General features: G+C 37.5%; 1 pseudogene; it reads left to right on the top strand.

Moving 5' to 3' along the window:
- The first annotated feature begins 6,863 nt into the window (after positions 1–6,863).
- LOC142460936 (asparagine synthetase [glutamine-hydrolyzing] pseudogene) lies at positions 6,864–8,029 on the top strand (annotated as a pseudogene).
- The last annotated feature ends 10,380 nt before the right edge of the window (positions 8,030–18,409 follow it).

The following is an 18,409-nucleotide window of genomic DNA, read 5'->3' as shown; positions in this document are numbered from 1 at the left end:
TGAAGGTATATCCCCACTGTCCCTTCTACACTGTTTAAACCTACATATGTATCTCTGTATGTACTTATGGAAAATAATTATTGCATGATTTTTATAATGATATTTTGTTGAATTTAACTTTTATACTTCTCCAATGCCTTCCTTTGACTATTATTTTTATCTAACTTTATTATTTCTGTATATTATTTTAAACTTCACTGCTTTGATTTAATCTCTCTAATGGCTAATGATCTTGGACATATTTGCATATGTTACCTGTCATCTTCGGTGAAGTATTTATGTCCTTTGCCCAGTTTCAATTTATTTGTCTTTTCCTTGTTGAGGTGTTGAACTTTTCTATAAATCTTAGAAATGAGTCTCTTGGCTCATAGGTTATTATCACAAAGTTTTAACCCAGCTTGTGGGATCTCCTTTTTTGTTTGTTTGGAGAAATCTTTTTATTCATACAAGCATCAAATTTTCAGGAGGCCACAGTGTGCTCTCTGTTGATAATCAGTGCATCTATTTTGCGTATTAGCGATCTATTTTTTCTCCTGTCATTGATATAACTGAAGGATTTGCAGTTAGGTCTTTGATCCCACTAGAATACGTGATGCAGGTGGTCTAATTATTTCTTCTACAAATAGATGTCCGGTTTTGCCAGCATCATTTGTTACAGAGATTATTTCTTTTCATTTAAAGTTTTCCAGAATTTTTTCAAAAACCAGCTATCCATATAAAGCTAGATTTACTTGGGGCTTTTCAGCTCTGTTCTAGTGATACATGTGTGTCCTACAAAGATATAACACGAAGCTAGTTTAACTACAGTGCCTGTGCAGTTGAGCTTTAGATTGGGAAATGAGGAGCTTCCTAGTCTGTTCTTCAGTTGAACTTCTTTGCTGTGGAGTCATTCTCCTTTCCTCATGCAGTTGGTGATTAGGGCTGCCATCTCTTTAAAGTAAGTCAGAAAACACCTGGTGTCTGAGGAAGCAGAAGACAGCTGTACCAAAATTGTTGAACTGTTAGGCAGATAAACATGGTCTTGTCACATCAATGTCTTATACGCTGCATTAAGATATGTATTATCTTGACTGCGTATGTATTATATGACTATCTTGACTTAACCTGTGACTGTTCTCCGTACTTTGTGTTGTAAATTTTCTTGACAGTTAAGCCCCACTGTTCATGTAAACAGTGTCCAGTTATGAAATGACTGATTCTGTACAAGTGAATAATTCAGGTACTATGATATGGAGTTAGCCTACATTGGCCAAATATTCCTCTCTCAACGGAGTTTAAAAAAATAGTGTCAGGGGCTAATCAAAGACATCATTAATGGAAGATTGTTATTTCCCGGGGGGATGATCAATAAGACTCTCTGCCATAAATTAACAAGGATGTTTTGAAAGGGAGCCAAATGCAGATAGAAAACAAATAAAAGACATGGATCCAGGAATGGGTTTGGGCCTCATCTTAAATTCTAGCTCCAATTTAAGAACAATTAGTTCTTACATCATAGCCCTGCTTCACGTTCGCCCTCAGGAAGTGAAAACAGAAGCTATGGGGGCTATAGCAAGATGTGGCAAAGAAATTAGGTAGTGCCTGGCTACCAAATAAAATGGCATCTGGGATCTTAAAGGTTTGTCTCTGACCAAGCAGCCATTTCTGGGAGATGTACTAAGTGCAAATGGAAGAAGCACACCATCATCAGTGACTGAAGGGCTGTAAGTCATATAAAACAAATCCAAGGCGGGATTAAGCTGGCTTTCAGAAGGCTGTGGATGACTGTAGGAGGCCAAAATTCATTTGTGGGGACTACATAGGAAATAGGCCTCCAGGAGTGGTACACTGGTGGTGGTGGCAGAGGAGGAGGGGCGGGGCATAAAAGGTAGAGAACAAGGTAACCAGCAAGAAAAATATTATTTGGAAACTGATACTAGTAGCAATTGCACAGTTCTGTTTGATGTGATTGAACTATGAAATGATGTGTATCAATCCCAATTTACAATAAATTACTTTTGACGTTGAAGAAAATAGCCATGTTAATTCTTTAGGTGCTTGGCTTAAAGTACGGGTTTGTAGACAACATACAGTAGCTATTTTATATTTACCAAAGACTTATGCACAAGACAAAGATGTTTTGTAACCAGAATAGATCTTCTGAAAGGAGAAAGGATACATGGTGTATTGAGGAATCTATCAAATGTCCATTTAAAGGGGAAAGAAATCACATGGCCAAGAAACATTACTGACAAAAATGTAGAGAGGTGTTCTTCTCAATAGTAATTTTCAATTTTAGAAAGATCCATAAACTATTGTCCCAAAGGTGTCGTTGACAGAATTGCTCCTGTCTAAGAATCCCATTATGGACAGTCTGATTAGAATAAGGTGACCAGCCAAAAGCGGGACAGTCCTGATTTTTAACAATTTTTCCCGCGTCCCGCGGCATTTTAAAAAGTCCCAATTTTTGGAAAGAATGCACGACAAGCTAGGGAACGGCGGGAGAATGGAAGGGAATATAAGGTTTTTGGCTGCCATGTGGCTATTTCACCAGGATATGAGTTTTATATTATTTTTTTAATTTTATAATGTTAAACTTTAATAATAACAAATAATTGTTGTGAACTGATTACCAAAGTTCACATCCTTGATCAGTTGTTAGAATTCGACCACCGTTGTTTGGACTTAATGAACAATGGCATTTTTTGGCATTGGCAACAACGAAAACATTTTGTAACTGTCTCTCAGACGATACCCATCATACTGCGTGCTAGTGCTAGTTAAACAAGTGATGTCAACAAATCAGCTATTCAGAAAATAGGTAATTAAATAATTTATTTCATAAATACATAAATTTTCTTGAATTTAGCAGACAGTACTCATTATTTATATTTTATAGTGGCGGCAAAAAGTCTAGCGTTGGTCTTGAAAGTGACATATACAAATTACGTTACAGCAAATGCAGAGAAAAAAATGATACAAGTTAGTATTGCTATTATTTAGGTTTAAAATTAAAATAATTTTAAAAATATAGTTACTTTATAACAATGAAATTAATTTAATTTATAAACTAACAACAAAATATGTTCATGTAATTATGTGCCTACGTGCTGTGTTTTTAAGCAATATGTATATAGTAATTTATAATATAATTTTTAAAATTTTTTAGATTTTTAATATAATGAGTAAGAAAAGAGAATGCAAATTCAACGATGATCTAAGATGTGAATTTCCTTTTATTAAAAAACCTAAAGCGATTACATGGTAAAACGTGAGAAATGTAATGGTGAGTTTTCTATTTAATATAGTGGGAAGAATGATATTTCAAAGCACTTGGAGACACAGAAACATAAAAGATATTTAAATACTGCTGCATCTTCCTCCAAAATACAGGATTTTTTTTTTCGGAAAACAACTTATGGAGATGAAGAAAATAAATTAGCATTAGCAGAAGGCTTATGTCTTTTCATGCTATTAATCACAATTATTCCTTCAGATCTATGGACTGTACATCACAAGTTGTCAAAAAGTTAATCAACAAAAAAATGTGCCTGTGCTAGAACAAAATCCGAAGCAATTGTGTGTCATGTGCTTTCCCCATAAGCATTTTCAGAATTAAACAAAAAACTAAAAAATTAATTTTAGCCATATATTCTGACGCATCTAATCATAAGGATATAAAATTATTTCCAATCATTATTAGATTTTTTTTAAATGCTGGAATAAAAATTAGAATTTTAGATTTAATTTCTGTGCCTAGTGCAACTTCTGAAATACTTTTCAGCTCTATTATTAATATTTCGGGAAAAAAAATTTAAAACATAAAATGATTGTATATTGTGCAGACAACACAAATGCAAATTCTGGAGGAAAAGAGAGAAGAGGTAAAAATAATATATTTTTTAAAAAGCACAATCCATGCATATACATATATCAATTGTATAAAGCACATCTGTACATTCTTTGCCCTAATCATTTTCAAAGCATTTGCTCTCCACTTAAGACCTTTGCATCAGGTCCTCTTTTTTCCCCCCTCCCTCCCTGTTCCCCCCTCCCTCATGAGCCCTTGATAATTTATAGATTATTATTTTGTTATATCTTGCCCTATCTGGCATCTCCCTTCACCCCCTTCTCTGTTGTCCATCTCCCAGGGAGGAGGTCACATGTAGATCCTTGTAATCGGTTCTCCCTTTCCAACTCACTCACCCTCTACTCTTCCAGTATCGCCGTAAATTAAACAAAAGCCTTAATCAAAACATTATTGGTGTTCATTGTGTAGCGCACATAATACATAACACCATTCAAACAGCTGCTGATTTGTTTCCTGTAGATGTGGAAAGTATTGTTATTTCTATATATACACTGTGTGCGTTGAAATGCTTATAGAATTTTGAGAAACCGTGGAAGTCGAATATCAGATGGATACAGTACAACGTGCTGGTTAGCTCTTTTGCCAGCTGTCGAAAGAATTTTGAAAGTATATGATCCTTGAAATCCTATTTTCTATCACAAGATAAATGTCCTAGAATTTTAGAAGAGTTTTTGAAAAGGAATGTTCAAAAATTTGGCTAGAGTTTGTACACAATAAAGCAGCTCTTTTTCAAAATGCTATAAAACTTCTTGAAGGTGACAAAATTTCAGTAATCGAACTAGCAAATCAAGTTAATAATTTAAAATTTCAGTGTCAAGAGTGGTTAGAAAATAATTTTCTTCTGTTAACTATCTGTAATAATATAAGCCAGCTGGAAGAACAAGGTGCAGATATCATGAATCACGTTAAAAAGTTCTATAGTAACTGCATAGATTATTTAGAAGAGTGGACGGTACATTACAATGATATTGAACATTTTCATAGGGTTACATTAAAGCAAGAACTTAATTGAAATGATGTGCAAAATTTATTCGATCACATTACTCAAATTTTCCCATATAGTAATATTTCTGAAAATGATATTTTAATGAGGTATCATTATTAAAATATATATTTCAAGGATAAGGTTAAATCTTGGGCATCAGCAAAAATCACAATAGAGAACAAATGGTTAGAAGTATTTCATCATTTTGAAACAAACCATGTTCCATACAATAATGCAGTAAAAATGGTGGAATACGCTCTGTCCTTACCAGGAACTAATACTGTGACTGAACACTGAATAAAGTGTGGACATCAGAAAAATCACAATTAAGTGTTGAGACTTTGAAAGCCATTTTATGTGAAATATAATTTAATGAATTCTTGTGAAAAATTTCATGACCTTTTAAACAATGACAGCAATCTACTAAAAAAATCACTCAAATGAGAACTATGCCAAAGAATAAAATACTATACCTAATTTTTAATGTATTAAATTTGTAAATTGTACTTATGTTGAAATTTTTAAAAATGTAAAATACTATTTTTGCGTTCTATGACAATTTTGGTTGCTCCATATAGACCAAATTTTTCATCAAATGCCCCCCACCCCACTCCCAGCCCCCCAGTCAATGGTGTCCCGCTTTACCAATGTTAAAATCTCGTCAACTTAGTTTAGAATGCATGGCGATAAAGAGTGGAGCTTTGTCCAATGTACTCACACCCAGTAAAAAGTTACTATGTTTACTCGTTAACTACAAAATAGGCTGCAGAGGCAGAGGGACTAAACGGCTTGAGCAGGAATGAGTGACGGCAATTCTTTAGCTCATGGTCCCCAAACAGTACTTATTTTCTATTCTTGTCGTGATAAGAGTTTTATTTTGCTGTCCTTCTTTGTTTTTGTTTTGTTGTTTGTTTGTGTGTGTTTTTTGGTAACATGGCTTAAAGTTTTGGCTTTATGTTCTTTTATTGATGTGTGCGTTTATTGCTATGAATTGCCCATGAAAATTGCTTTTGCTGTGCGCTAGAAGATTTTGAATGTTGTCCTTTAATATTCTTGTTTGATTCTACTATTGCTACATTTCATTTTTCTCTTGTTTGCCTACTTCCATTGAGTTGATTCTGTCTCACAGTGACACTACTTAGAATTACCAACGCTATAAATCTCTAAGGGAGCTGATAGTCTCATCTATCTCTCACATAAGAGCTGAGGGACTTGAATTGCTGAGCTTGTGGTGAGTGGCCCAGTGCTTTCTGGACACCACCAGGACTCTGTATAGTTTTAAGCAGGGCATTACTTCATTTCCATGCACCTGATTGTTTTCCCTTTATCTTTCTATTGTTGCTTAATGGTTTTTAGTGTTGTGGTCTGAGAGTATGCTTTGTATTATTTTTGCAGTTAATTTTTTTGATACTTCCTTTGTGGTTGAGCATGTGGTCTAATCCAGAAAATGGCCACTGTACACTGAAAACAGATGTATACAGTGCTATTGGCCAAGTCAATTGATTGTGTTGTTCAGTTCTCCCATGTCTTTTGAGTTTCTTGTTGTTTGGTGCCTCCATAAACATTATGAATTAAAGAATCCTAGTATTATTGTAATGCTATTTATTTGTTTATTCAATTTTTTAGTTTCATTTGTGTGTTTTAAGGATGTTTCATAGGGTGCATAGATATTTATTATGGGTATGTCTATTCAACTGACCTTCAGATCATTACATAATATCTGTTTCTCTTGTGTTGCTTTTTGCCTTAAAATTGAAATTACCATAAGTCATTGCCACTCCTGCTCTTTTATAATAGTCCCTAGCTTGATGTTGGTTTTTTTTTCCATCCTTACGTTTTCAGCCTAATTTTGTCTAAGGTGCTTCTCTAGAAGACAACATACTAATGTGTGTTATATTTTTAATCTGTTGTCCTACTCTGTGTCTCTTGATCAATTCATTAAATCCATTTACATTCAGTGAAATTATATCGATATATAAATTATATTTTGTTTAATATTTATGGAAGCAGTGTGTAGGATTTTTCACTATGGAGCTACCAACAGAATTGAAGTTGACAATGTTTACATTAGAAACTGATTGCAAAACTCTGGACCTAAAGCCCAATGGCAAAGTCGTGTCTGTGGAAATGGTCAAATTCCATCATTGTCGGGACGTGCCTCACCACGCCATATATGACAATGTGGAGAAATTATTCCCAGGTTTTGAGATAGAGACCGTCAAGAACAACATCCGGATCCTCTTTAACAATGCTGTGAAGACGCGTTTGATGACGGACAGGATAGGATGCCTTTTATCAGGGGGCTTGGATTCCAGCCTCGTCGCTGCCACCCTGATGAAGCAGCTTAAAGAGGCCCACGTTCAGTATCCCTTCCAGACGTTTGCGATTGGGATGGAGGACGGTCCTGACTTACAGCTGCCAGAAAAATAGCAAATCACATTGGAAGTGAGCACCATGAGGTCCTCTTTAATTCTGAGGAAGGAATTCAGGCCCTGGATGAAGTCATATTTTCCTTGGAAACTTATGGCATTACAACAGTTGGTGCTTCCGTAGGCATGTATTTAATTTCTGAATACATCCGGAAGCACACAAGTAGCGTGGTGATCTTCTCTGGAGAAGGTGCAGAGGAACGTACACAAGGTTACATATGTTTTCACAAGGCTCCGTCTGCTGAGAAAGCTGGGGAAGAGAGTGAGAGGCTCCTGAAAGAACTCTACTTATTTGATGTTCTCCGTGCAGATCGAACTACTGCTGCCCATGGCCTTGAACTGAGAGTCCCATTCCTGGATCATCGATTCACTTCCTACTACTTGTCTCTCCCACCCGAAATGAGAATTCCCAAGCATGGGACAGAGAAACATCTCCTGCGAGAGGCCTTTGAGGACACTAACCTGTTACCTAAAGAGATTCTTTGGCGACAGAAAGAAACTTTCAGCGACGGGATCCCCTCGGTGAAGAATTCTTGGTTTAAGATTTTACAGGACTTTGTTGAACGTCAGGTTGATGATACAATGGTGGCAACTGCCTCGGAGAAGTTTCCCTTCTAAAGAAGCTTACGACTACCACCAGATCTTTGACCGCCACTACCCTGGTCGGGCTGACTGGTTGACCCATTACTGGCTGCCTAAGTGGATCAATGCCACTGACCCTTCTGCCGTCCGCTCACCCATTACAAGTCAGCCGCCAAAGCTTAAGTGCTCTCTACGCAGAAGAGTCAACGGGAATGCTGCTTGTTTGGCGTTGTACGGCACCACAGCTGGGTCCTGGGAACAAGGAGCCAACTACCCAAGTTCTGACCCATTAGGCTACCTTAAAACAAGCAAAACAAGAACATACACATTAAATTTTTTCAGCCAATGACTGAAAAATTTTGGTATATTTTTTGATACCATGGAAATCTTTACATAAAGTAATATATTAATAAATATCTCTTGCTAAAGACAGTGCTGAAATATGTATAATTCAAGGGTAACTACGCTTAATGTATTTCTAATGAAGATATGGAGTCAAAAAATAGCCCATAGGGGAAAATAGTCAATAGTCAGTTTTAGAATGTTAGTAAAGAGAAAGTGAAATGAAAAGAGCATGGACTAGCAAAATAATATGCAAGCAAGTGGACAGAAGGAAGTAAAACATGTTGAATGCCAATGGGGAAGTTAATATTATAAATCATTACTGACACATGAGCAATTTTAATAACATGAAATGCTTTTGGTTGAATGTGTGGAATGGAAGGCCATCTCAAACACAGAGACCAGGGCAAAGGCAGCCTTCAAGAAAGGAATAACAAGGTATAAAATGGAAAGCTACTAGGAGGGGGTGTCAAGAACAGTCTTGGATGTAGTAGAATACTGGTTTCCCGAGTGTGGTTTATAGGTATAACCTGTAATTTGTTAGAAATGTAAATATTCCTACTTGAATCCAAATCTCTGAAAATTAAGATACAGCAATCAACAGTTTAACAAGCTGTCCAGTGGATCTGATGCACACACATTCAATAAACCAACAACCAACAAACCTTCAAACCATCCAAAGGCTAGGATTTAAGATAAAACAAACTTGTTGAGAAGATGAAAATTCTTGATTAGGTTCTAATAATTCAGAGCCTACTCTTAGAGATAATAATTTCCACAGTCAAATATTGCAAGATCATTGGTTTGATCAACACGACAGTTACTTACTTGACTTCACTATGGCATCAGAGTTTTTCGATTCAACTAGTATTGAACTAAAATGTAATGCTCAAAGTCTTTAAAAAGTTTCTTGGTGAAAACTTTAAGTGAGTCAAATAGAACATGAGAGTAAAGAAACTTAAAACATTTGTTTGTAAATATAAAATTCCAGGCTAGCTGCTTCTGAATACTAATAATAATGAGCACTTACTGAATATTGACCGTAAATTAGATTTGGGGTTTCATGTATTAAGGTCGTTTGCCTTCCTTCTGATCCCGACTTTCAGGGACCTGATAGGGCAGAATGACACTGCTCTGTAAGGTTTCTAGTGTGTCTTCTTTACGGGAGCAGATTGTAAAGCGGCCCCCTAGCCTATCCCAAGGCCTAGACTGGTGTTTTGTATACTGATGTTTTTTTACTTAACCTTTTCATCATCAGGGACCATTTATATATATAGTCTTGGTTAATCTGCACAAAAGCCTACAAAGTAGGGAGCATTTTAATAATAATTTTTCGATGCAAACCTAGGTGTCAGAGCACCTGCTGAAATGTGTATTGTGAAGTGTATTTTACAACTCAGGCAATGTGCTTGAAGGGCTCAGGCTCTTAACCACGACAGTTCACTTTGTGGGGTCATTTGATAGAAGTTAATAATTCTTAGGGAATAATTGCAAGCATAAGGCAAAATGCAATTAAGATAATAATTAGGAATTGGGATAGTAATTGAAATTTGAAAGGAAAATCTGTTGATTTGATTCAGAATAAAATTGGAAAAGAGCGATATTTAAAATAGAATGACTGGAACATAAAGTCCCTTTTAAGCTTTTAAAGGCATCTGGTGGCGCTCTATGGGGTAAACATTAGACTGCTAACCCTGAAGTTAGTGGTTCAAACCCCCGGGTGCTCATCTGAAGAAAGAGCATGCTATCTGTTTCTGTAAAGGGTTATAGCCTCAGAAACCCTTTATAGGGTCTCTAAGAATGGAAATGTATTTAATAGCAATACACTTTGCTTGATTTTCCCCTGGAAGCATTCAAATATAAATTTCAAATTATCAAAACATTGTGAATTATTTGTTATATAAATCTTTCCCAATGAAGTAACACATACTCTGTGTGTGCGCACATGCTGCTGTAGGTAGGTGCCATTGAGTTGGATGAGATTCCACATCGTACTGACAGGATGCACAGTGGAAAGAAACGCAGCCTGGACCCGTGCCATCCTCACAATTGTTCCTGTTCTTGAGTCCGTGGTTGCAACTAATGTGTCAATCCATTCCATTGAAGGCCCTCCTCTTTTCCAGCTGCCCATCCCCCTTACCATGAAGTAGTTAACGAGGCCCTACTTGCCAAGAAGTCAGTAAGCTACTGTGCATCATGTTTGATATTTTCCATCTCCTGTTCTTTCCTCTTTGTTTCCCACATTGTATTGCGATGGCAAATCATATCAAGGCATCTTTCAGACTGAGACACTAGTGGAAATCTTCAGTTTCTTCATCACTGGATTTGATTGGTTGGTGCATAAATTTGAATAACAGTTGTATTTCCTTGAACACAGATAGATATAATCCTATCACAGACAACATTGTACTTCAAGATAGATCTTGCAGTGTCCTTTTTGACAATAAATGCAATGCCATCCCTCTAGATCCCCTCTTTCCTGGTACATTAAACCATATAATTTTCTGACTCAAAAAGGCCAATCCCAGTACCTTTCAGCTCACTCTCATCTAGGGCATTGCTATTTATGTGATCTATTTCATTTTTTATTATCTTCAGTGGTGCCCCATCATCAAAGGACAATCTCAGAGGCTCCATTCCCATAGGTTTGCTCCACTCATGTCACCATGGTTGACTCTACTTTGAGCTCAGTCATATTCTGAGTGCTTTCCAGTCTGAGGGGCCTACCCCCGGCACTATCTCTTGCAAAGTTCTGCTTCAGTTCAGCAGGCCTGCAGTATCTGATGGTGCTACCATGCTCTCCATGAGGTGTTCACTGCCTAATCCTCCGAAGTTGGCAGCCCATCTCTTCTCTGTCATTTGTTGTTAGTCTGGAAGTGCCATCGACACCCAAAGGGGCAGTTTACCTACTCTACAGGGTCACCATGAGTCTTTATTGACTTGATGGCAGTTTTTTGAGTACTTCCATTTGAAATACCAATGACATAGTTTCCTAAATCACAGCAATATGAAAGCCATCACTGTATGACACACCAACAGACAAGTGGATATTCACACGCATAGGCATACCCATCTACATCTCAGAAGATAAATATTAATTCAACTGCCTGTTGTTAAGCATCAACACTAATATTCATTCTAGTTCTATACGGTATTATAAACCAAAATCTAACCCAATAACATGTAGTTGATTCTAATTCAGAGTAGAGCAGTTCTGTAGGGTTTCCAAAAGCAATAAACCTTTACAGAATAAAACAGCCACAGCTTTTCAATGGTGAGTATACTGCAATTCTGCCTTTTGTTAGCAGCCTGGCATTTTCATAATCGTGTCAGCAAGGTTTCCAGAAGTCATTGTGGGAATTTGGGTGTATGAAGTATGTTTCACCAGTAACTGGTTCATAGTTTAAACACACACACACACACACACACAAAACAATACACTAAAAAAGATAAATTGCATTCAATGAATTTTGTCTCATGAGAAAATCTCATCTTTATTTTGCCCATGGAGTGGCTGATGGTTTGAAACTGTTGACCTGGCAGGTAGCAACCCAACATGTAAACCTCTCTGACTTGGAAATCTTCCAAAACTCACGCTTTAAAACTCTTATAGAGAAGTTTTACTCCCACCCACATGGAAACACCATGAATCAGAATCCCCTGATAACTAAAAGTCAGAGCTTGAACACACCAGCCAGGAGAGACCAAAGCAATCAATGCTTATGCAAGCTTCTATCAAGAGATCAAGCAATTTATTCCATTGGGCAAATCTGCTCCAGAAGATCTCTTTGAAGTGTTGGAAACAAGGATGTCACTTTGAGGACTAAGGTTATTCTGACCAAAACTATGCGAGTTTCAATGGTCTCATATGCGCATGAAAGTTGGATATTGAACGAGGAAGACTGAACAAGAATGAATGCATCTGAATTATGGTGAGGATAAGGAACATTGAATGTGCCATAGACTGCCCAAAGAATAAACAAATCTATCTTGCAAAAAGTACAGCCAGAATTCTCCTTGGGAGCAAGGATAGTGGCTCTTTGGCTAATGTGCTTTGGCCATGTTATCAGGAGAGACAAATCCCTGGAGAAGGACATTATGTTTGGTAAAGTGGAGTGCTGTTGGCAAAGAGAAAGACTCTCAACAAGATGTGTTGACACAATGGCTGCAACAACGGACTCCAACATAAGAACAATTGCAAGGATGGCACAGGACTGGGCATCTTTTCATTTTGCTCAGTGTAGAGTGACTTTCAGTTGAAAAATGAAGTCTTGCTGGTGCCGTGGTCATGCACTTCTCAGGCTGTGATCCTCCTGACTGGCAGTGGAAAATCACCAGCAGTTCCGCAGGGTGAAATCCTGGGCTCCCTATTTCCATGAACAGTGACTGTTTCAGAAACCCCCAGGGGGTTCCTAGGAGTGGGCACAACTCCATGGACATGGGAGGGGTAGTCTGAATTGAAAACGATTCCATGGCACCTCACAGCAGAGCAGAGACGGGACTGGAGAATTAGATTCAAGTCTCAGCAAAGATTGTGCTGTGGAATAGTGTTGAGCTTTTATTTGGTTTGCAAAGATTTTTGGAGTTGACTTCCTTTTCAATCAAGAATTATATGATTGTAATAGTTTCAGGTATTGAAATGTGCTGTTATATGCAAGATGCATGAGAAAAGGAAAATGTATCAGGTACAAAATTGATATCTAAATGTCTGGGTGAGAAGCAAAGAAGACCTAAATTATAGTACTTCAGTGTAAATAAGAAGGAATGAGAAACATGGGGTATTTCAGTAGCATAATCAATAGTCAAGTAAATGAGAGAGCAGGAGAGTAAGGGATAATTTAATTGTTACGTGAGCTTTGGATGGTGGTACCATTAACAAGAAGCACTAAACTAAGAAGTCCTGATGTCCAGTTTGATCTTGGTCAACTAAGATTGGCAACTATTCCATTTCTGAAAATGCCAAGGTGATATACGTTTTTTCAAAGTCTCTCCCAATTTAAAAAAATGCCATATTGCAATAAAAATGGGTTTGAAAGTAAAAATTAACAAAGGACACTTAAATATTCCAGGTGGCATAGTGTGTTGTGCACTGAGCTGTTAGACCAGAGTCAAGAGTTTAGACTCAGTGGTGAGGCTCCTCGCTCCTTTCAAGAGTCGCAACGTCAGAAAGTCTATGAAGCAGTTCTCCTCTGCCTGAGGGGATTGCCAGGAGTCAACTAATAAGTACTATAAGGAGATAGATTCATAAAGAAAGGTGTTGCTAATTGTTTGAAAAAGATCTCAATATCAAATACTAACATTTTAACATAGTATTTATAAACATTCACATACACACATATCCCTAGATATGAAAAGATTAAACCAACTCTCATATTAACATATTAATGTCCATTTCAATAATTTGATTACCTCTAATTAAATGGCAATACTGCATCATATTATTATCCATCATGAGTAACTTTCTAAAAGATGCTTGATTTACAACTTCCAGTACCAAAGGTGAAGTCATCCTTAAGAAGTCAGTAGAATATTGAGAAAGTCCTCCCTGCCTCTCTTCATGGCAAAAAAAAAAAAAAAAAGCGAAAGGAAAACCATTTCTTCTAATTCCTTTGAAGAATAACGTAAATAGATTCTTTCCTTTTGGGCATCTGTTGGGCGATGTCTTTAAAATCAGTGACTCAAATAGTGAATATAGTTCAGAGAAAATAATCTGCTGAAAGTCAAGGTGTGCCAAAGTATTGCTCTTTTCTAATAACTCAAAATGCACTGCCGGATTTTCCAGACTCGCTAAAATTTTCAGAAGAGAGAACATGATAACTTTGGAGAATATACATGTTTTCTTCAGTAGCACACAATGAAATCCCACCTTACAAGGCCAAACTTTTCAGAGGGGCACCATCTACCAGGCTGGTTCCATTACCTTCAGTCTTTCCCTCTTCAAACAAATCTAAACACTCTCACAAGAACCGTTTTTCTTCGGTGACATCATTCTGTGGCCTGAAAACTGCTATGACTTTTGTATTTCCTTACAGACCCTTTTAGAGTCCCTGTCTTACTTCTATGGGCCTCCATTTTTGTTACCCTTCAAATTATGCTATTTCCTTTTTAATTTAAATCAATCTTAGTCTGACACCTATCCACTGAGACAAGCAACTTTCTACTGCCTATACACCACCATCATGTTTTTTCTCTGTCAAGAATGATGCCTCCTATCTAAAGGCTACAAGTCTTAAGAAGTGTATTCCAAATTGCCCAATTCCAGGATTACTCTGGTCTATATTACAACCTACCTCTTTTGTATTTTAATAAATATCTGATAACATAAAAATATTCATGCTTAACTGTCCCCATTGATTTTTGCTATTTCAGCTCAATAACCCAATGAGGTAGCTAGGTTTTATATCAATTTGCCTGGAAGAGGCTACTCATTGATTGCCATTGAGGTTTGGTAATCCAGTATGATGTGACCTAACATACTGTAATCAACCCCCAAATGGCATTTTCTGTGAGAAGCCAATGATTGTAAGACTAATGGGTTAGAGTACAACCCCTTACTCAAGTCATAGTCCCGATGCAACTAAAAGGACGCTTTCTTGGGAGTGGCACTAACGTCCTATGTAACACATGGGGTCGGGAGGGGGCAGGGGTTGGAGAAGGATGTTTGCTTGCTTTTTGCTGTGCTTTCACCCCGCATCTGACTCACTGACACCCTCTTCTTCAGAATTGAGTCAGTGCCCTTCCTCATTGACTGTTGATTCAGGGAACCATCATGGGCGTGCCATCTAACCTGTCATATGACCTACCAACTTTGGATGCATTTGACTCTCTAGTCACAAGCCTGGCCTGCTGACCTAGGATTCACCAGCCTCTGTAACCTTGGATGCACCTGTCAATCCTGTGTTCATCTTGCACCCAAGCTCTTTAATTCAGGACAGGCCTCTAGCTTCGCATCTGACCCTCAGTAATTGAAAGCGGACTGGACTTCCCTGACTGCACAACTAGATGAACCATTATCTTGATATAAGTGTAACTGTTTATAAACATATATACTTACATATATACATATATGCACCTCACTATTATTGAGTCAATATCAACTTGAGTGACCATATGGGACCGATTAGAACTGCCCTGTGAGTTCCTGTGACTGACTATTTGGGAGAGCAGAAAATCTCCTCTTTCTCCCAAAGAGCCCCTTATAGTTTTGAACTTCAAACTTTGCAGCTAGGAGCCCAACATGTAATCAGTATGGTACATGTTTATTTTTATATGTCAGTGATTTTGCTTCTCTAGAGGAGCTAGCCTAACATGGAGAAGTAGATTTTTAAAGAACAATTATGATGTTGAAGTTTATTAGAGTATATGAAAAATGGCTTACAATTCAGGTTCAGAAAGCAATGCTCTGGTCAGGCACACCTTCTTTATCATCTGTGCCTTTAGGCATGTCACCCTCTGCCTCTTGCTCTCTTAGCCCCAAAGCCCCTTAGCTTCTGCTGATAAGTACTCAAAATTCACACCTCCTCAGTATACCCTGCTTTGCAATGCAAACTCCTCCCCCCCCAAGCCAGGCTTGTGCCCACACTCAGCTTTATTCACTCAGTAGCCTCGGAAGGCCACTGCTCAACTCTTCTTGGGTTTCTGCTGCCTCTGCTGCGGCTACCACTGCCAATATGACTGTCACCACTTCTCTCGGTGTCATAGCTCCCTCCATCCTGGATCAAAAAGGTTCAGCAAAATGATCATAGAGTCCAAATAATGAGCCTCACTCTTGGCCCTTCTTTCTTCATGGCAGTGAGATACCCCACTTCTTCTTCTGAGATGTCACCAATCAGATTTCATCTGCTGGGTATAGTGCACCATGACTTTGATAATCAATGCCATTGTGACTCCCATACATTGATTGAGTGAGACTATCCCAATGAAGCGTATGTAACTCTAATGCGGGGATTGGTCGATTTTCTTTTTTGATCCATAAGTATAAGAAATACATCATCTTTCTTATCTAAAAATACCAAATACTACTTAGCCATGTGACATATTATGTTTCCCATATACTTGTGTCCATACATAGTTCCAGTTTTCTGTGTTAGGATTCTCAAAAGCAACAGGGACAACAGATCGCTTTGGAAAGAGTGTGCTTATCTTTCCATAGGTGCTGGCATGTTTAAATTGCAGGACAGTCAACAAACTAAAAACAGAGGCAAAATTTTTAACTGAAGTCTTGAGATGGACTTTTTTTTTCCTCTTGGAAACATCAGTTTTTGATATTAAAACTTTCAACCATTTGAATACAGCCCACTACAAAGTCCATTCACAACAACACTGAGAATAGTGTTTAATTTTTTTAAAAAGTACTATAGACCAGAAAAATTAGTACAATACACCAATAATAACAGTAATGGATGCATTCATCTAAACAATTTGATTGTCTGGTTGGTTGGTTGGTTGTGGAAGCTATTTTGTTTATATTTAACAAATATTTACAGATGATTAAGTTTTAAATATATTAAAAGTATACAGAATTAAATATAATGATTTAAAAACACAGAAAAAGGTTTTGTGATATATTACAATAATCAATTATCACCATCACAGAGATTATTTATCACCAAATTGATTTAGGACAGCCATCACTATTTTGGCTGCACATTCAGAGTTGGGTACTCAACAGACACGTTTCACTCCTGCCCCTTGGGTGAGCAGTAGAGCGACATAAATCTCACCATGTGAGACAGGAGAAAGACAGGATCCAGTCATTGCACAGACACATTTCACGTGTTTATTCATTTTCCCCATTCATATGATATTGCTTAAAGAAAGTCATATAATCATGAACAATTTCCGAGTCAGCGTAGATTGTAGAAAGTATGTTAGGATGAGTACACATAGAACATCTGACACTGACAAATAGAAGACAATAATTGCACCTATTATAAGAAATGAGAGATAAACATTTTAATGCTAGTCAGACTTAGTGTCTTGATGTTCAGAATCACTTTAAGGAGATCAGTGAGTGGATAAATGTGTAGAAATAACGGTGTAAGTGAACTATGAATGTCTTTTTCATTATGCTCTATGATGCTGTATGAAAACGCACGCTTTGTCAGAAAGGTATAGAATTACAGTCAACTAATATCTTATTTTCATCTTCCTTGAACTCGGCTACTCCTTCCTAATAGGGAGGCAATGAAACACTACTCAATGCCATAAAAGTGATTGTCATGGTGACCCGATGTCGGTCACTGTGAACCTTTAGAGGGGCATGCAGCCTCAGCTTCCCCTACTGAGCATCTGATGATTTGGGAATGTTCACCTGTGCTTAGCAGCCCAACACCTAACTCACTCACAGCACCATCTGAGTTCCTTGGGAAGGTGATCAGTACAGATCATGATGTAACTTACTTTTAACGTGAGACTGTAATAATCTGTCCTTCTCCAATAATCACTCCTGTGGGAATAATTGCATATTGGATCAATGTAGCAAGAAGTGTATTTGAGAGCTCCCCCATGCCCACCTCTTTATTTGTATATACCCCCAAAATAAAATACACCCAAGAGACCAAGTAGTATAAGAAATTTTAATTATGCTCTAGCTACCTTAAGAAACAGATGAAAATGAAGGAGTTGAAGTAGTAGGGAGCCTCATAATTTAAACAACCTCATATATGGATGCCCTGGTGACCATTGCAAACTTTATTTTCCACTGGCATATTCATACTCACTGGAACTAGTATCAATTTCATCCACCACCCTTTCAGTACCCTTACAGTAGTATATATATATATATATATATATCCTGTCTGCTTGGTGATCAAGACTTTAGGCAATGGATGCACCTGTTTTGTCATGCCATAGCACACGCTAAGTTTGCTTATTGGATAATCTGTCTCTGCCTATTGTTCCTCTTATAGCTCTGTAAGGTCTATGATTTTCAGTTTGCCTGAATATTGGTCCATGGAGGTGAGTTAGTTTCCAGACCTGAAAGGTTATCAAGGGTCATAGTTTCAGGGTATCTAGCCTTCTCTGTGCAACCTTTAAGTCTAGTCTCTTTTATTATACTGAGTTTTGTTCCACCTTTTTCTCACTCTATGCAGCACCTTTTAATGTAATCTTCTTCATAGCAGTGTGTTAAATTGTGAGGGTTTGATTTTCCATATATTGAATTCTAAGCCTTAAGGAAGGTTACAGTCCTTGATGTTTATCAGGAAATACATCAAGTTC

Source organism: Tenrec ecaudatus, chromosome 11 (assembly GCF_050624435.1).
Source record: "Tenrec ecaudatus isolate mTenEca1 chromosome 11, mTenEca1.hap1, whole genome shotgun sequence".
Lineage (NCBI taxonomy): Eukaryota > Metazoa > Chordata > Mammalia > Afrosoricida > Tenrecidae > Tenrec > Tenrec ecaudatus.
This window is presented reverse-complemented; position numbering and strand designations above follow the sequence as displayed.